The following is a 15941-nucleotide window of genomic DNA, read 5'->3' on the forward strand; positions in this document are numbered from 1 at the left end:
TAAAAACTAAGCAACAACAAAAACACTAGTCAAAAGATTTTGAGAATTAAATATCATTGGCTCTATTTGGATCCCATTCCACTACTCAAATAATTCACTGTCTTCTGTAGGCAGCATATATGTCTTCTTATTGTTGCCATTGTTGTTTTTCATTATTATCAATTCAGCTACTCTATGTCTGCTGATTTGAGAATTTAGTTCACTTGAATTTAAAGAAATTACTCAAAGAAATGCTTCTGTTGGCATTTGGTTCATCATTTTCTGACTAATTTGTAGTTCCTCTCTGTACTTTTCTTCTTCTCTTGCTCTTCCCCTTTGTGGTATCATGGCTATCTTTAGTGGTATGCTTAGATTTCTTTATCATTTTTGTATCTACTATAGGTTTTTGCTTTGTTTAGTTCAGTTCAGTTGCTCAGTTGTGTCCGACTCTCTGCGACCCCATGGACTGCAGCACCTCAGGCTTCCCTGGCCATCACCAGCTCCGGAGCTTTCTCAAACTCATGTCCGTCGAGTCAGTGATTCCATCCAACCATCTCATCTTCTGTTGTTTCCTTCTTCTCCTGTCTTCAACCTTTCCCAGCATCAGGGTCTTTTCCAGTGAGTCAGTTCATATCAGGTGGCCAAAGTATTGGAGCTTCAGCTTCAGTATCAGTTAAACATCATTTTGCTTTGTAGTTACCACAAAGCATATATACAGTAACATATGTAAAGCAGTCTATTTTATGTTGATCACAGTGTCAGCTTGAACTGTAAAGGAACATACATGTTGAAAATGAATGGATGGAAAAAGATATTTTATACAAATGGAAACCAAAATATAGCTGAGGTAGCTATACTTAGATGAAATACACTTTAAAACAATGATTATAAAGAAAGACACAACAACATTGCCTAGTGACAAAGAAATTAACAAGAGGATATGACAATTTGTAAATATGTATGCAACCAATGTAAAAGCTCCAATATAAGAGCACCTAAATATAAAAGAAATATTAGCAGACCTAAATAGAGAAATAAACAGTAAAACGGTAACAAATAGCATACTTTAATACCTCACTTACATCAGTTGATTGATGATCCAAAAAGAAAATCAGTGAGAAAATATCAGTATTAGATCAGATGAACTTAACATACATCATTTGTAGCTTACATTAAAAAACAAAAACTGCAACCTAGATGTCCATCAGCAGATGAATGGATAAGAAAGCTGTGGTACATATACACAATGGAGTATTACTCAGCCATTAAAAAGAATACATCTGAATCAGTTCTAATGAGGTGGATGAAACTGGAGCCTATTATACAGAGTGAAGTAAGCCAGAAGGAAAAACACCAATACAGTATACTAACGCATATATATGGAATTTAGAAAGATGGTAACAGTAACCCGGTGTACGAGACAGCAAAAGAGACGCTGATGTATAGAACAGTCTTATGGACTCTGTGGGAGAGGGAGAGGGTGGGAAGATTTGGGAGAATGGCATTGAAACATGTAAAATATCATGTAAGAAACGAGCTGCCAGTCCAGGTTTGATGCACGATACTGGATGCTTGGGGCTAGAGCACTGGGACGACCCAGAGGGATGGTATGGTGAGGGAGGAGGAAGGAGGGTTCAGAATGGGGAACACATGTATACCTGTGGCAGATTCATTTTGATATTTGGCAAAACTAATACAATTATGTAAAGTTTAAAAATAAAATAAAATGAAAAAAAAAAAACAACTTTATAGTTGAATGGTTCCTTTAGATTAAAAGGAACAATGGAAAGATAAACAGTTGTGATTTTAGAAACCATAATTTAGGAATACAATGCAACATTTTTAAAATGTTTATCCACTTTAATGAAAGCACAATAGATTATATACTAGTACTACTAGAATATAATATAATATGCCACAACATTAAGAATATGAATGTAAATTTGATCACAGAAACAGTTTACTGTTGAGATATAATTAGATCCTTTTAAATGATTATTTTGAATTAATAGACTTTGTTCAAAAGCAAGACCCCTATTTTTACTGCAGTGCAAAGCTCTGATGAAAGACACTGATATATTTACCAACATGAAAGCAAGCTGGGAACAAAATTCATACATCATAGAGCTATAGGTATGAAATTGATTATCAAGTTTCAAATTTTGGATGGATATAGTAAGAATTCATTCATCCTGTCAACAGATGTTTATTGAGTGCCAACGAAGTGCCAGTAGATCTCTAGAGACTCCAAGGACAGCTCTTCAAAAGCACACATACACCTGCACATGCATGCACACACAAACACATACACACAAACACACACCACACACACACAAACACACACTGTTTCAGGTTTTATGAAACCTATATTCTAGTAAAAATAAAATTATGATGTAAATAACCATGTCAATCCACTACATAGAATTTTTAAACTGATAACATTAGAAAATCATCATATAATTCAACCACGGCATTATATAGGTGAACAAAATAAAACGAACTTTTTAAAAGGGAGAGATATATGAGAACATATGTCTTCTGAAACTAAGATCAAAAGAAAATAAACAAACCAAACAAAAAAAAAAAGAAAAATGTTTTCTGTAATTTTGATCTTGTCTTCCAATTTTATTGAGATATAATTAACATACGGCACTATAAAACTTTAAAGTACACAGTGTAATTACTTGATGTACATATTTGTGCTGGGAAAAAACTTCCTTTGTTTTTTTCAGTTAAAATAATATATATATATTTTCTTTTTACCAAGAACTTTATTGAACAACGTAATTACCTTTTTTTCCCCCACTATCTTCAGCTATTTTTCAGGAAACTTCATAATTCCATCTTCCCAACATTTTTTATCTTTTGAACAAAGACCTGTTCCAGGTCCCATTTATAGTATTTCAGGGAATTATTTTTTATTTTGATTTTTTGCAATAACAGAATTTTGTAAACACTGAAGTAAAAGAACATCTGAAGGTGCAATGTCAGGCAAATACAGCATATGAATCAGAACTTCCCAGTCAAGTTGTAAAAGTTTTTGCTTGTCATCAAAGAAATATGTGACCTTGCATCGTCTTCATGGAAGATTATGTGTTTTCTGCTAATTCTGTATGCTTTACACTAAGTGCTGCTTTCAGTTAGTCTAAATGGGAGCAGTAATTTTTGGAACTAATCATTTGGTTTTCCAAAAGGAGCTTATAATAGAGGACTTTCTTCCAATTTCACCATATACATAGCATCACTTTCTTTGGATAAAGATTAGCATTTGGTATGGTAGATGGTGGTTCCTTTCTCTTGCCCCATGATCTCTTCCATTCCACATTATTGTACAGTATCCACTTTTGTCACAGTTTGTTTTAAAAACAGAATATTCAGGTGACTTCCCTGGTGGCCTAGTGGTTAAGACTCTGAACTTCCAATGCAAGGGAACACAGGTTTGATCCCTGATCTGGGAACTAAGATCTTGCATGCTATGAGCTGCTCCACCCACCCCCCCTCAAAACAAAAACAAAAACAAATGTAACACTTTGGTTACATTTCAGTAGAGAATCATATGTAGAAATATAGTCAATTTTTTTTTCACTTAATTTATGTGAAATTGAAACATCAAAAAATCAACATAACAAAGCTGCTACAGATTATTTTCAGTGCTTAATTTGGATATTTTGAGTGTGCTGGCTATCTCCTGTGGTGTATAATATTGACTGTTCTCAATTAATGTTTCCATTTAATCAATATAAACTTCAACTGGTCTACCATACAATGGAGCATTATCCAGCAAGAAATCTCCAACATGAAACTTCAAAACCCCTTCTGAGACATTTGATGCAGTCACAACATCTTCTCCATTCATGGCACAAATCTTTTTTTTTTTTTTTTGCATTTTACTTTTATTTTTACCTTTCTTGAAATAATAAACAATAATATGCCAATAGGCCAATGTTTTTTCTTCCATCTTCAATATAAAGTGGCTACACAAAAATTCATCCATTTTGATGTTTTATTTTTTTTAATGCACAATGGCATTATATGATCTATATACAATTATACATTATACAATCTATATACAGCTGTCTCAATACAATCTAACAAAATTGTTTCAAAAGAAATTAAAGACAACTAATTGCTGGTACAGCCATCTTATGAAAAAAATAAAAATGAACTAAAATTTTGGTGAACCCAATAGCATAAAATGATTATAACAATAAGTTAAGCAAACATCCATCATCTCACATAAATAAAAATTAAATATAAAAACATTTTGGGAGGTTCAGAATTCTTAGGATTTACTCTGAACATTTTTTGTATGTAATAGACAGCAGTGTTATTTATATTTATCCTGTTGTACATTATCCACTAGTACTTATTTACCTTATAACTAGAAGTTAGTGCCTTTTGATTGTCTTCATCCAGTTCCCATTGCCCCATTCCCTACCTCTGGTAACTATGAATATGGTCTCTTTTTCTATGAGATTGCTTGCTTTTTTTTTGAAATATAATTGAGTTACAACACTGTGTTAATTCCTCATACAAAACACAGTAATTGAATAAGTTTATACAAAATGATTATCACCAGGAGTCTAGGTACAATCTGTTCCTGATGAAAAATATCACCCAGTAATTGACTATATTTCCCACACTCTACATTTCATGCTTGTAGCATTTAATTTGAAGGTACAGGTATGTACTTGTCAACTACAAATTGGCACTTACAAGAGCATTGCCAATGACTGAACTATAAAGGCATTTGCCATCTGCCATGGAGATTGAACCCAATGCTGTTATAGCTGTTGACCTTCAACAACTTCTGAGGGAGTTTAGGGTGGAGTGAGGCACTCTGTGCTCCAGGGAATCTGGTGGGACAGGTCTTAAGATAGTTGGATGTTTCTAGGAGCAGATTTCATGACCAGGATCCTTGCATCTCCTCATATCTAGAGAGAAGCACTAAATCCCTTCACGGTGACATCAGATCCTCATGATCCTAACAAAAACCCTTTTGTAAAATATGTGCTTCATGGTATTGAAGGTTCCCTTCACCAAAACCTTATGTATTGACTTTCCCCCACTGCCACTTTGGCACAATCTCTCAGAGCTATCAGAGATGCTGCCTCCCAAGCTACAGTCCTCATTTTGCCCCAAACAAAACTTAATTCACAGCTCTCAAGTTGTACATCTTTTTTCAGGCTACATGCTTCCTAATATCCTTCATCTTTTTTTGTTTGTTTGTTTTTCCTCCTCTACCTCCCACTTTCTGGAAAAATGAGAGCATATAGTATGTGTCTTTATCTGTTTGAGTTATTTCACTTAGTTTAACACCTTCTATGTCCATGAATGATGTAAACAAAGGCAAGATTTTATTTTATGGCTAAGTAATATTTCATCGTGTACTGCTTCAGTTTCTTGACTATTGTTGCAATGAACATGGAGAACATATACCTTTTCTAATTAATGTTTTTGTTTCTTGAATAAGCACAAAGATATGGAAATACCAGATCATATAGTGCTTCTATTTTAATTTTTTGAGGAATATACATGCTGTTTTCCATAGTGGCTGCATCAACACTCATCCCCATTAACAAAACATGAGGCTTCTCTTTTCTCCATATCCTCACCAACACATTTTTTTTTTTGTCTTTTGATAAATAGTCATTCTGAAAGGTGTGAAGTGGTCTCAAATATTGATTTGCACATTCTTGTTGATTAGGGATGCTTACAATATTTTCATGTGTCTGTTGGCTCTCTGTCTGTCTTCCTTGGAAAAAATATCTATTCAGATCCTTTCCCCATTTATAATTGGGTTTTTTATTTGCTTTTGATGTTGAGTTGTATAAGTTCCTCTTATATTTTGGATATCATTACTTTAATGAATATATCATTTACAAATATCTTCTCCCTTCAGTAGGCTTTTGTTTTTTCTGAATAGTTTCCTTCACTGTGTAAAACCTTTTTAGTTTGATTTAGTCCCACTAGTTTATGTTTGCTTTTGTTCCCTTGCTTGAGGAGACATTCACAAATTATTTTGAGGATCTGTGTCAAAGAGCTCACTACTTACTGTTTTCTTATGTAAATTTTATGGTTTTGGGTCTTATACTTCAGTCTATAATTCATTTTGAATTGCATTTTCATGCATGATGGAAAGTAGTCCAGTTTGATTCTTTGTAATATAGCTATCCTGTGTTCACACCACCATTTATTTAAGAAGCTGTCTTTCTCCATTGTACATTTTTACCTTCTTTGTTATAGATTTAATTGTCCATAAAAGTGTGGGTTCACTTCTGGTCTCTTTATTCTGCTCCATTTATCTATGCACCTGGTTATGTCAGTACCATACCTTTAAAGTATCTTTTTGAAATAAGGGAGTATGACACCTCCAGCTTTGTTCATTATTTTCAAGATGGTTTTAACTATTTGAGATATTTTGTGACTCCATACAAATTTTAGAGTCATTTGTTCTAGTTCTGTGAAAAACTGCCATTGGTATTTAAATAGGCATTGTATTAAGCCTATAGATTTCCTTGAGTAGTATGCTTATTTTAACAGCGTTAATTCTTCCAATCCATTAACACAGTATTTATTCATATCTGCTTTTCTCTTGTTCAGTTTTTCTTTCAGTGTCTTATACTTTTCCAAGCGTAAGTTTTTTACTTCCTTTATTGTTGTTGTTGTTCAGTTGCCCAGTCATGTCCAACTCTTTGCAACTCCGTTAATTGCAGCACACCAGGCCTCCCTGTCCCTAATTATCTTTTGGAGTTTGCCCAAGTTCATGTTCATTGCATTGGTTACACCATCCAGTCATCTCATCCTCTGATGCCCTCTTTTCCTTCTGCCCTCAATCTTTCCCAACATCAGGAACTTTTCCAATGAGTCGTCTGTTCACATAAGATGACAAAAATACTGGAGCTTCAGCTTCAGCAACAGTTCTTCCAGTAAATATTCAGGGTTGGTCTCCTTTAAGATTGACTGGTTTGATCTCCTTGCTGTTCAAGGGACTTTTAAGAGTCTTTCCAGGACCACAGTTCAAAGGCAAAAATGCTTCAGTGATTCCTACATGGATCACTTCATGGACTTGTTGTGCTGAAAGGGCTTGCATAACTCAATGAGTCTGTGAACCATGACGTGCAGGGCCATCCAAGACAGATGGGTCATGGCAGAGAATTCTGACAAAAAACATGATTCATTAATGGAGGGAATGGCAAACCACTTCATTATACTTGCCATGAGAACCTCATGAATTGTATAAAAGGCCAAAAAGATATGACACAAAAAGATGAGTCCCCCAGGTCTGAAAGTGTCGAGTATGCTACTGGGGAAGACCAGAAGAGAATTACCAATAGTTCCAGAATGAATGAAGTGCCTGGACCAAAGCAGATACAATGCTCAGTTGTGAATGTGTGTGGTGATGAAAGTAAAATATAATGCTGTAAAGACCTTGAATATTAGGTCCATAAATCAAGGAAAGTTGGACATAGTCAAGCAGGAGATAGTAAGAATAAACATCAACATGCTGCTGCTGCTGCTGCTGCTAAGTCGCTTCAGTCGTGTCCGACTCTGTGCGACCCTACAGATGGCAGCCCACCAGGCTCCCCTGTCCCTGGGATTCTCCAGGCAAGAACACTGGAGTGGGTTGCCATTTCCTTCTCCAATGCATGAAAGTGGAAAGTGAAAGTGAAGTCGCTCAGTCGTGTCCAACTCTTTGCGACCCCATGGACTGCAGCCTACCAGGCTCCTCTGTCCATGGTATTTTCCAGGCAAGAGTACTGGAGTGGGGTGCCATCACCTTCTCTGATCAACATGCTAGTAATCATCAAACTAAAATGGATGGGAATGGACAAATTTAATTCAGTTGACCATTATATCTACTACTGTAGGCAATAATCCCAAGAAGAAATGGAATATCCCTAATAATCAACAAAAGAGTCCAAAATACAGTACTTGGATGCAAACTTTAAAAATGACAGCATGATCTCAGTTCATTTCCAAGGAAAGCCATTCAATATCACAATAATCCATGTCTATTCCCCTAACCCAGTGCTAAAGAAACAAGTTGATCAGTTCTATAAAGACCTAGCAGATTTAGAACTAACATGTAAAAAATATGTTAACTGGAATGAAAAATTAAGAAGTCAAGATAAACCTGAAGTAACAGGCAAGTTTGGCCTTGGATAACAAAAGGAGACAGGGCATCAGTTAACTGAATTCCCACAAGAGAATGCACTAGTCACAGAATTTACCCTTTTTCAGCGACACAAGAGGTAACTTTACACATGGGCATCACCAAATGGTCAATACCAAAATCAAACTGGTTACATTCTTTGTAGTTGGAGATGGAGAAGCTGTTTACAGTCAACAAAAACAAGACCTGGAGTTGACTGGTTCAGATCATCAGCTTCCCCTAGCAAAAGTCAAGCTTAAACTAAAGAAAATTGGGAAAAACAATAGGCCAGGCAGATATAATTTAAATCAAATCCCATTTGAATTCACAATAGAGGTAACAAATAGATTCAAGGGATCAGATATAGTTAACGGTGTGCTTGAAAAACTATGGACAGAGATCTGTACTGTTTTAGAGGAGACAGCAAACAAAACCATCCCAAAGGAAAAGAAAGGCAGGAAGACAAAGCGGTGATTTGAGGAGGCTTTACAAATAGCGGAATAACAAAGAGAGGAAAAGGTACATCCATTTAAATGCAGAGTTGCAAAAAGTAGCTAGAAGAGACAAGAAGGCCTTCTTCCAACAACAAACTTTAATAATAGAAGGAAACAACAAAAGGGGAAAGATTAAAGGTCTCTTCAGGAAAACTGGAAGCATCAGGGAATATTCCATCCAAAAATGGGCACAATAAAGGATAAAAATGGTAGAGACCTAGTAGATGCTGAAGAGATCAAGAAGAGAAGGAAAGAATATATGGAAGAACTGTCTAAGAAAAGATCTTAATGAATTGGATTACTATGATGGTGTGGTTAGTCACCCAGAGCCAGACATTCTGGAGTGTGAGGTCAAGTGGGCTTTAAGATGCACCGCTGTTAATAACGGAGAAGGCAATGGCACCCCACTCCAGTACTCTTGCCTGAAAAATCCCATGGATGGAGGAGCCTTGTAGGCTGCAGTCCATGGAGTCGCTAAGATTCGGACACGACTGAGCGACTTCACTTTCACTTTTCCCTTTCATGCATTGGAGAAGGAAATGGCAACCCACTCCAGTGTTCTTGCCTGGAGAATCCCAGGGTTGGGGGATCCTGGTGAGCTGCCGTCTATGGGGTTGCACAGAGTTGGACACGACTGAAGGGCCTTAGCAGCAGCAGCTGTTAATAAAGCAAAGCAGTACTATTCAAATCCCTAAGGATGATGCCATCAGGGTTTTGCATTCATTATATCAGCAGATCTAGACAACTCAGGAGAGGCCACAGGACTGCAAATTGGCCTCATCCCAATTCCCAAGCAGGATAGTACCAAAGAATGTGCTAAACACTGGACAATTGCACTTATCTCCCATGCTAATAAGGTCATGCTTAAAATCTTGCATGCTAGGCTTCAGCCTTATGTGAATTAGGAACTTCCAGATGTCCAAGCTGGGTTAACTTCCTTAGTTAGATTTATCGCTAGATATTTCATTAGTTTTGATGCAATTGTTATTAGAATCATTTTCTTAATTTCTTTTTCTAACAGTTTGTTCTTAGCTTATAGAAGTGCAATATACTTCTCTATATTAATTTTGTATCCTGCAACTTTACCAAATTTCCTGATGAAAACTAGGAATTTTTTGGCAGTGCCATTATAATTCTCTGTCTCATGTTATATTCAAACAGTTACAGTTTTACTTCTTTATTTCCAAGTTGAATTTCTTTTATTTCTATTTTTTGAACTATACATTTTGGCTAGAATTTCCAATACTTTATTGAACAAAAGTGGTCAGTGTGATTATTTTTGTCTTGTTTTTGATCTTATCGGAAATGGTTTCAGCTTTTCATCATTGAGTATGATGTTACATGTGGGCTTAACATACAGGCTATGTTATATTGAGGTATTGTCCCCATACTCATTTTGTTGAGAGTTTTTATCAATGAAACAACATCAAATTTTGTCAAAGTTTGTGTGTGTGTGTGTGTGTGTGTATCTATTGGGATGACCATAAATATTTATTGTTTAATTTGTTAATATCATGTCTCAAATTGATTGGTTTATTAATATTGAACCATCCATGGATCTGTGGGATAAATCCCACTTATTCACATTGTATGATCCTTTTAATATGTTGCTGAATAGTTACATTTGTTTATATTTTCCTGTGAATTTCTGCATCTACAGTCATTAAGGTTATTGACTTGTGGTTTACTTTTTTGTGATATCTTTTTCTAGTTTTGTTATCGGAGTGATGTAGGACATGCAGAATGAGTCTGGAAGTAATCCTTTCTCTGCATCTTTTTTCAAATAGTTTGAAAATTATACCTGTTAACTCTTCTCTAAATGTTTTGTAAAATTCACTGATGAAACCATCTTATTCTTGAGTTGTGTTTGTCAAAAGGTTTTTAAATTATTATTACTGATTTAATTTCATACTTATAATTGATTTGCTTATATTTTCTATTTCTCAAAGTTCCACTGTGTGTGATTGTCCATTTCTCCTATTTTGTCTATTTTATCAGAATAAATGTTTTCACAGTAATTTCTTATGATTCTTTGTATTACGGTGATATCAGTTGTAATTTCTTTGCTGTTTCTGATATGATTGACTTGGGCCCTTGCTCTCTCTCTCATAAGTCTGGCTAAAAGTTCATCAATTTGGTTTATCTTTTTAAATAATCAGCTGTTAGTTTCATTGATCATTTTTATTAATTTTTTCAGTCTGCATTTTATGTATTTATTCTCTGATCTTTATGATTTCTTTTCCTCAAAGCTTGGGTTTCATTTTTTCTTCTTCTTCTGACTGTTTTTGGTATAAGTTTAGATTGCTCATTGAGGTTTTCCTTGTTTATTAAGGTAGGCTTGTATTCCTAATAAACTTTCCTCTTGTAACTGCTTATCTGCCCACTGTGTTTTCATTTTATTTTGTCTTCAAGTCTTTCTTTAGTTGTTCTTTGATTTCTTCAGTGATAAATTTGTTGTTTAGTAGCATATTATTTAGCCTCCATATGTTTGTGTATTTTTTTTTTTAACTTTTATCTTGCAGTTGATTTCAACTTTCATAATGTTGTGGTCAGAAATGTTGCTTAAGAGGATTTCAATTTTGTTGATTATACTGAGGGTTGTTTCATGTTCCAGCATGTGACCTGTCTATCATGGAAAATGTTCCATGTGCGCTTGGAAAATATATATTTTCTTCTCCTTTTGTCTGGAGAAGGAAATGGCAACCCACTCCAGTATTCTTGCCTAGAGAATCCTGTGGACAGAGGAGACTGGTGGGCTGCTGTCCATAGTGTCACACACAATCAGACATGACTGAAGCAACTTAGCATGCATGCATTGGAGAAGGAAATGTCAACCCACTCCAGTATTCTTGCCTGGAGAATCCCAGGAACGGAGGAGCCTGGTGGGCCACCGTCTATGGGGGTCACACGGGATCGGACACGACTGAAGCAACTTGGCAGCTTCTGCTCTTGCTTTTGGCTGGACTGCTCTCTATATATCTGTGAAGTTCATCTTGAATAACGTGTCTTTCAAGGCCTCTGTTCACTTTTGTATTTCTTGTATGGATGATCGGTCCACTAATGTAAGCGGGATACATTTAGATTTTCATATCTTCTTTGGGTTGATTCCCTGACATTATGTAATGCCCTTCTATTTTGCTACAGCCTTTGCTTAAAGTCTATGTTTTCTGATGTAAGTATTAGTATCCAGGGTTTCATTTGCATGGTATACTGTTTTCCATCCTCTCACTTTTATTTATTTATTTTTTTTCTAATTTTATTTTATTTTTAAACTTTACATAATTGTATTAGTTTTGCCAAATATCAAAATGAATCCGCCACAGGTATACATGTGTTCCCCATCCCGAACCCTCCTCCCTCCTCCCTCCCCATACCATCCCTCTGGGCCATCCCAGTGCACCAGCCCCAAGCATCCAGCATCATGCATCGAACCTGGACTGGCAATTCGTTTCCTACATGATATTTTACATGTTTCATTGCCATTCTCCCAAATCTTCCCACCCTCTCCCTCTCCCACAGAGTCCATAAGACTGTTCTATACATCAGTGTCTCTTTTGCTGTCTCATACACTGGGTTATTGTTACCATCTTTCTAAATTCCATATATATGCGTTAGTATACTGTATTTATGTTTTTCCTTCTGGCTTACTTCACTCTGTATAATAGGCTCCAGTTTCATCCACCTCATTAGAACTGATTCAGATGTATTCTTTTTAATGGCTGAGTGATACTCCATTGTGTATATGTACCACTGCTTTCTTATCCATTCATCTGCTGATGGACATCTAGGTTGCTTCCATGTCTTGGCTATTATAAACAGTGCTGCGATGAACATTGGGGTACACGTGTCTCTTTCCCTTCTGGTTTCCTCAGTGTGTATGCCCAGCAGTGGGATTGCTGGATCATAAGGCAGTTCTATTTCCAGTTTTTTAAGGAATCTCCACACTGTTCTCCATAGTGGCTGTACTAGTTTGCATTCCCACCAACAGTGTAAGAGGGTCCCCTTTTCTCCACACCCTCTCCAGCATTTATTATTTGTAGACTTTTGGATCACAGCCATTCTGACTGGTGTGAAATGGTACCTCATAGTGGTTTTGATTTGCATTTCTCTGATAATGAGTGATGTTGAGCATCTTTTCATGTGTTTGTTAGCCATCTCTATGTCTTCTTTGTAGAAATGTCTATTTAGTTCTTTGGCCCATTTTTTGATTGGGTCGTTTATTTTTCTGGAGGTGAGCTGTAGGAGTTGCTTGTATATTGTTGAGATTAGTTGTTTGTCGGTTGCTTCATTTGCTATTATTTTCTCCCATTCTGAAGGCTGTCTTTTCACCTTGCTAATAGTTTCCTTTGTTGTGCAGAAGCTTTTAAGGTTAATTAGGTCCCATTTGTTTATTTTTGCTTTTATTTCCAATATTCTGGGAGGTGGGTCATAGAGGATCCTGCTGTGATGTATGTCAGAGAGTGTTTTGCCTATGTTCTCCTCTAGGAGTTTTATAGTTTCTGGTCTTACGTTTAGATCTTTAATCCATTTTGAGTTTATTTTTGTGTATCGTGTTAGAAGGTGGTCCAGTTTCATTCTTTTACAAGTGGTTGACCAGATTTCCCAGCACCACTTGTTAAAGAGATTGTCTTTAATCCATTGTATATTCTTGCCTCCTTTGTCAAAGATAAGGTGTCCATATGTACGTGGATTTATCTCTGGGCTTTCTATTTTATTCCATTGATCAATATTTCTGTCTTTGTGCCAGTACCATACTGTCTTGATAACTGTGGCTTTGTAGTAGAGCCTGAAGTCAGGTAGGTTGATTCCTCCAGTTCCATTCTTCTTTCTCAAGATCGCTTTGGCTATTCGAGGTTTTTTGTATTTCCATACAAATTGTGAAATATACCATGTTCATGGATTGGAAGAATCAGTATAGTGAAAATGAGTATACTACCCAAAGCAATTTATAGATTCAACGCAATCCCTATCAAGCTACCAACAGTATTCTTCACAGAGCTAGAACAAATAATTTCATCCTCTCACTTTTAGTCTGTGTGAGTTTTTGATCTGAAGTGAGTCTCCTATAGGCAGCATATATATGGGTCTTATTTTTGTATCCATTCAGCCACTTTATGCCTTTCTATTGGAGAATACAGTCCATTAACATTTAAAGTAGTTATTGATATGTATGTACTTATTGTCATATTGTTAATTGTATGGGGTTGTTTTGTAGTTCTTTTTCATTCCTTTCTTTTTTTGTTCCTTTAAGTCATAACTAAATTTGCTTGATGAATTTCAACTTTAATCCATGATAAAAATAGATCTCATCAAACTAGGAATAAAGGTGTAACATTACTATTTAGATAAGTTATAACTACAGAGAATCAACAGCAAACACTATAATTAATGTAGAACTATCAAAGCTTTCCTTTTGAGATTAAGAACAAATAAGGAATATGTGTCTTTATTGATTTAATTCAATTAAATGCTACAGATACAAATAAGTAGAGAAGAAAATGAAAAATTAAGAAAAAGAATAGGCACAACTGTTGGAAAACAAATCTATCAATTCCCCCCCCCCCAGATGATATGATTGGAAATATAGGAATTGTTAAAAAGAAAAAAAGCTTACTGATAAATTTCTTCAATTACTATTGACTTTAATCAATGTGCTGATTGATTAAAATCAACAGATACAAAACACAATTACATTTTCAAATTAAAATCACAATAAATATATCACACTTGTTAGGGTGATTATTATCATAAAAAACAACAAGTATTGGTGAGCATGTTGAAAAATTGGAACATTTGTATACTCTTGGTGGGGTTTCCTGTGTTGCTCAGATTTAAAGAATCTTCCTACATGGCAGGAGACCTGGATTTGATTCCTAGGTCTGGAAGTTCCCCTGGAGAAGGAAATGGCAACCAATCTAGTATTCTTGCCTGGACAATTCCATTGACAGAAGATCCTGGTGCACTACAGTCCATGTGGTCACAAAGAGTTGAACCCAACTGAGTGACTAAGACATTGTACAGTATTGATAGGATGAAAAATGGTGCATCCATTCTGGAAAACAATGAATGTTCATAAAAATTTTCTAATAGCATACTACATGATCCAGCACTTATTATGTACAAAATAATTGAAATTATGGACTTAAAGAGATGTCTACACTCCCTTGTTCATAGAAGCATTATTCACAGCAGTGAAGATATGGAAACAATTCAAATGTCTGCTGACAGAAAATAAACATAGAAAATGTGGCATATACATACAATGGAGTTTTATTCAGTCTTAGAAGGAAATTCTACCATTTGTTACAAAACAGATGTACCTGGAAGGCATTAGGCTAAGTAAGATAAGTGATTCACAAAAGGACAAATACTACATAACTACACATTTGTATGATATATGTAAGATAAACTTATAGAAGCAGAAAACAATGGTGGTTTCATAGGATGGAAATGGAGAAGATGGGAAAGAGTTGTTTAAAGGGTATAAACAGCAAAAGGACGAAGGAAACTTTTGAAAATGATGGATGCATTTACTACCTTGATCTTGTTAATACATAATATCATTGATGTATGCTGTTGCTGCTGCTGCTGTGTCTAAGTCGCTTCAGTCGTGTCCAACTCTGTGCGACCCCATAAACGGTAGCCCACGGTGCTCCCCCGTCCCTGGGATTCTCCAAGCAAGAACACTGGAGTGGGTTGCCATTTCCTTCTCCAATAAGACAGTAGCTGCTGCTGGTGCTGCTGCTGTCGCTTCAGTCGTGTCTGACTCTGTGTGACCCCATAGATGGCAGCCCATCAGGCTTCCCCATCCCTGAGTGGTCGGGGGTGGATTGCCATTTCCTTCTCCAATGCCTTCTCCGTCATTGATGTATACGTATGCCTAAATTTGTCAAATTGTATTCATTAAATATGAACTCTTTTTGTTAAAAATCACTTTTTTGTATATCATAAACAATGAGGAAAATAAACATAAAATATATCACTTACAATTGAATCGAAATATTAAAGTGGTTTGCATCTTGCAAGTGTCTGGCATAGCTTTATGTTTATCTTCAGTAGACCCAAAGACTTGATCTTGACTCTTGATCTTGACTCAAGATAAGGATGAGGTGATCTAGTTAGTGATTTATAATATACAATCCAGAGTTGATACTCCTTGTACAGTGCCCTGTTCTAGCTTATTTACATTATTGAAAATGTATGGATTGTTGAGTTTCAGTTGGTTTAACAATTTACACAGCTTACTTTTAACTATGCAAATATCAGGGGATAGAATCTCTCAGTAAAGTTGTGCATAGGCATCCCTGGAACTA

This window comes from Bos mutus, chromosome 15 (genome assembly GCF_027580195.1).
Source record: "Bos mutus isolate GX-2022 chromosome 15, NWIPB_WYAK_1.1, whole genome shotgun sequence".
NCBI lineage: Eukaryota > Metazoa > Chordata > Mammalia > Artiodactyla > Bovidae > Bos > Bos mutus.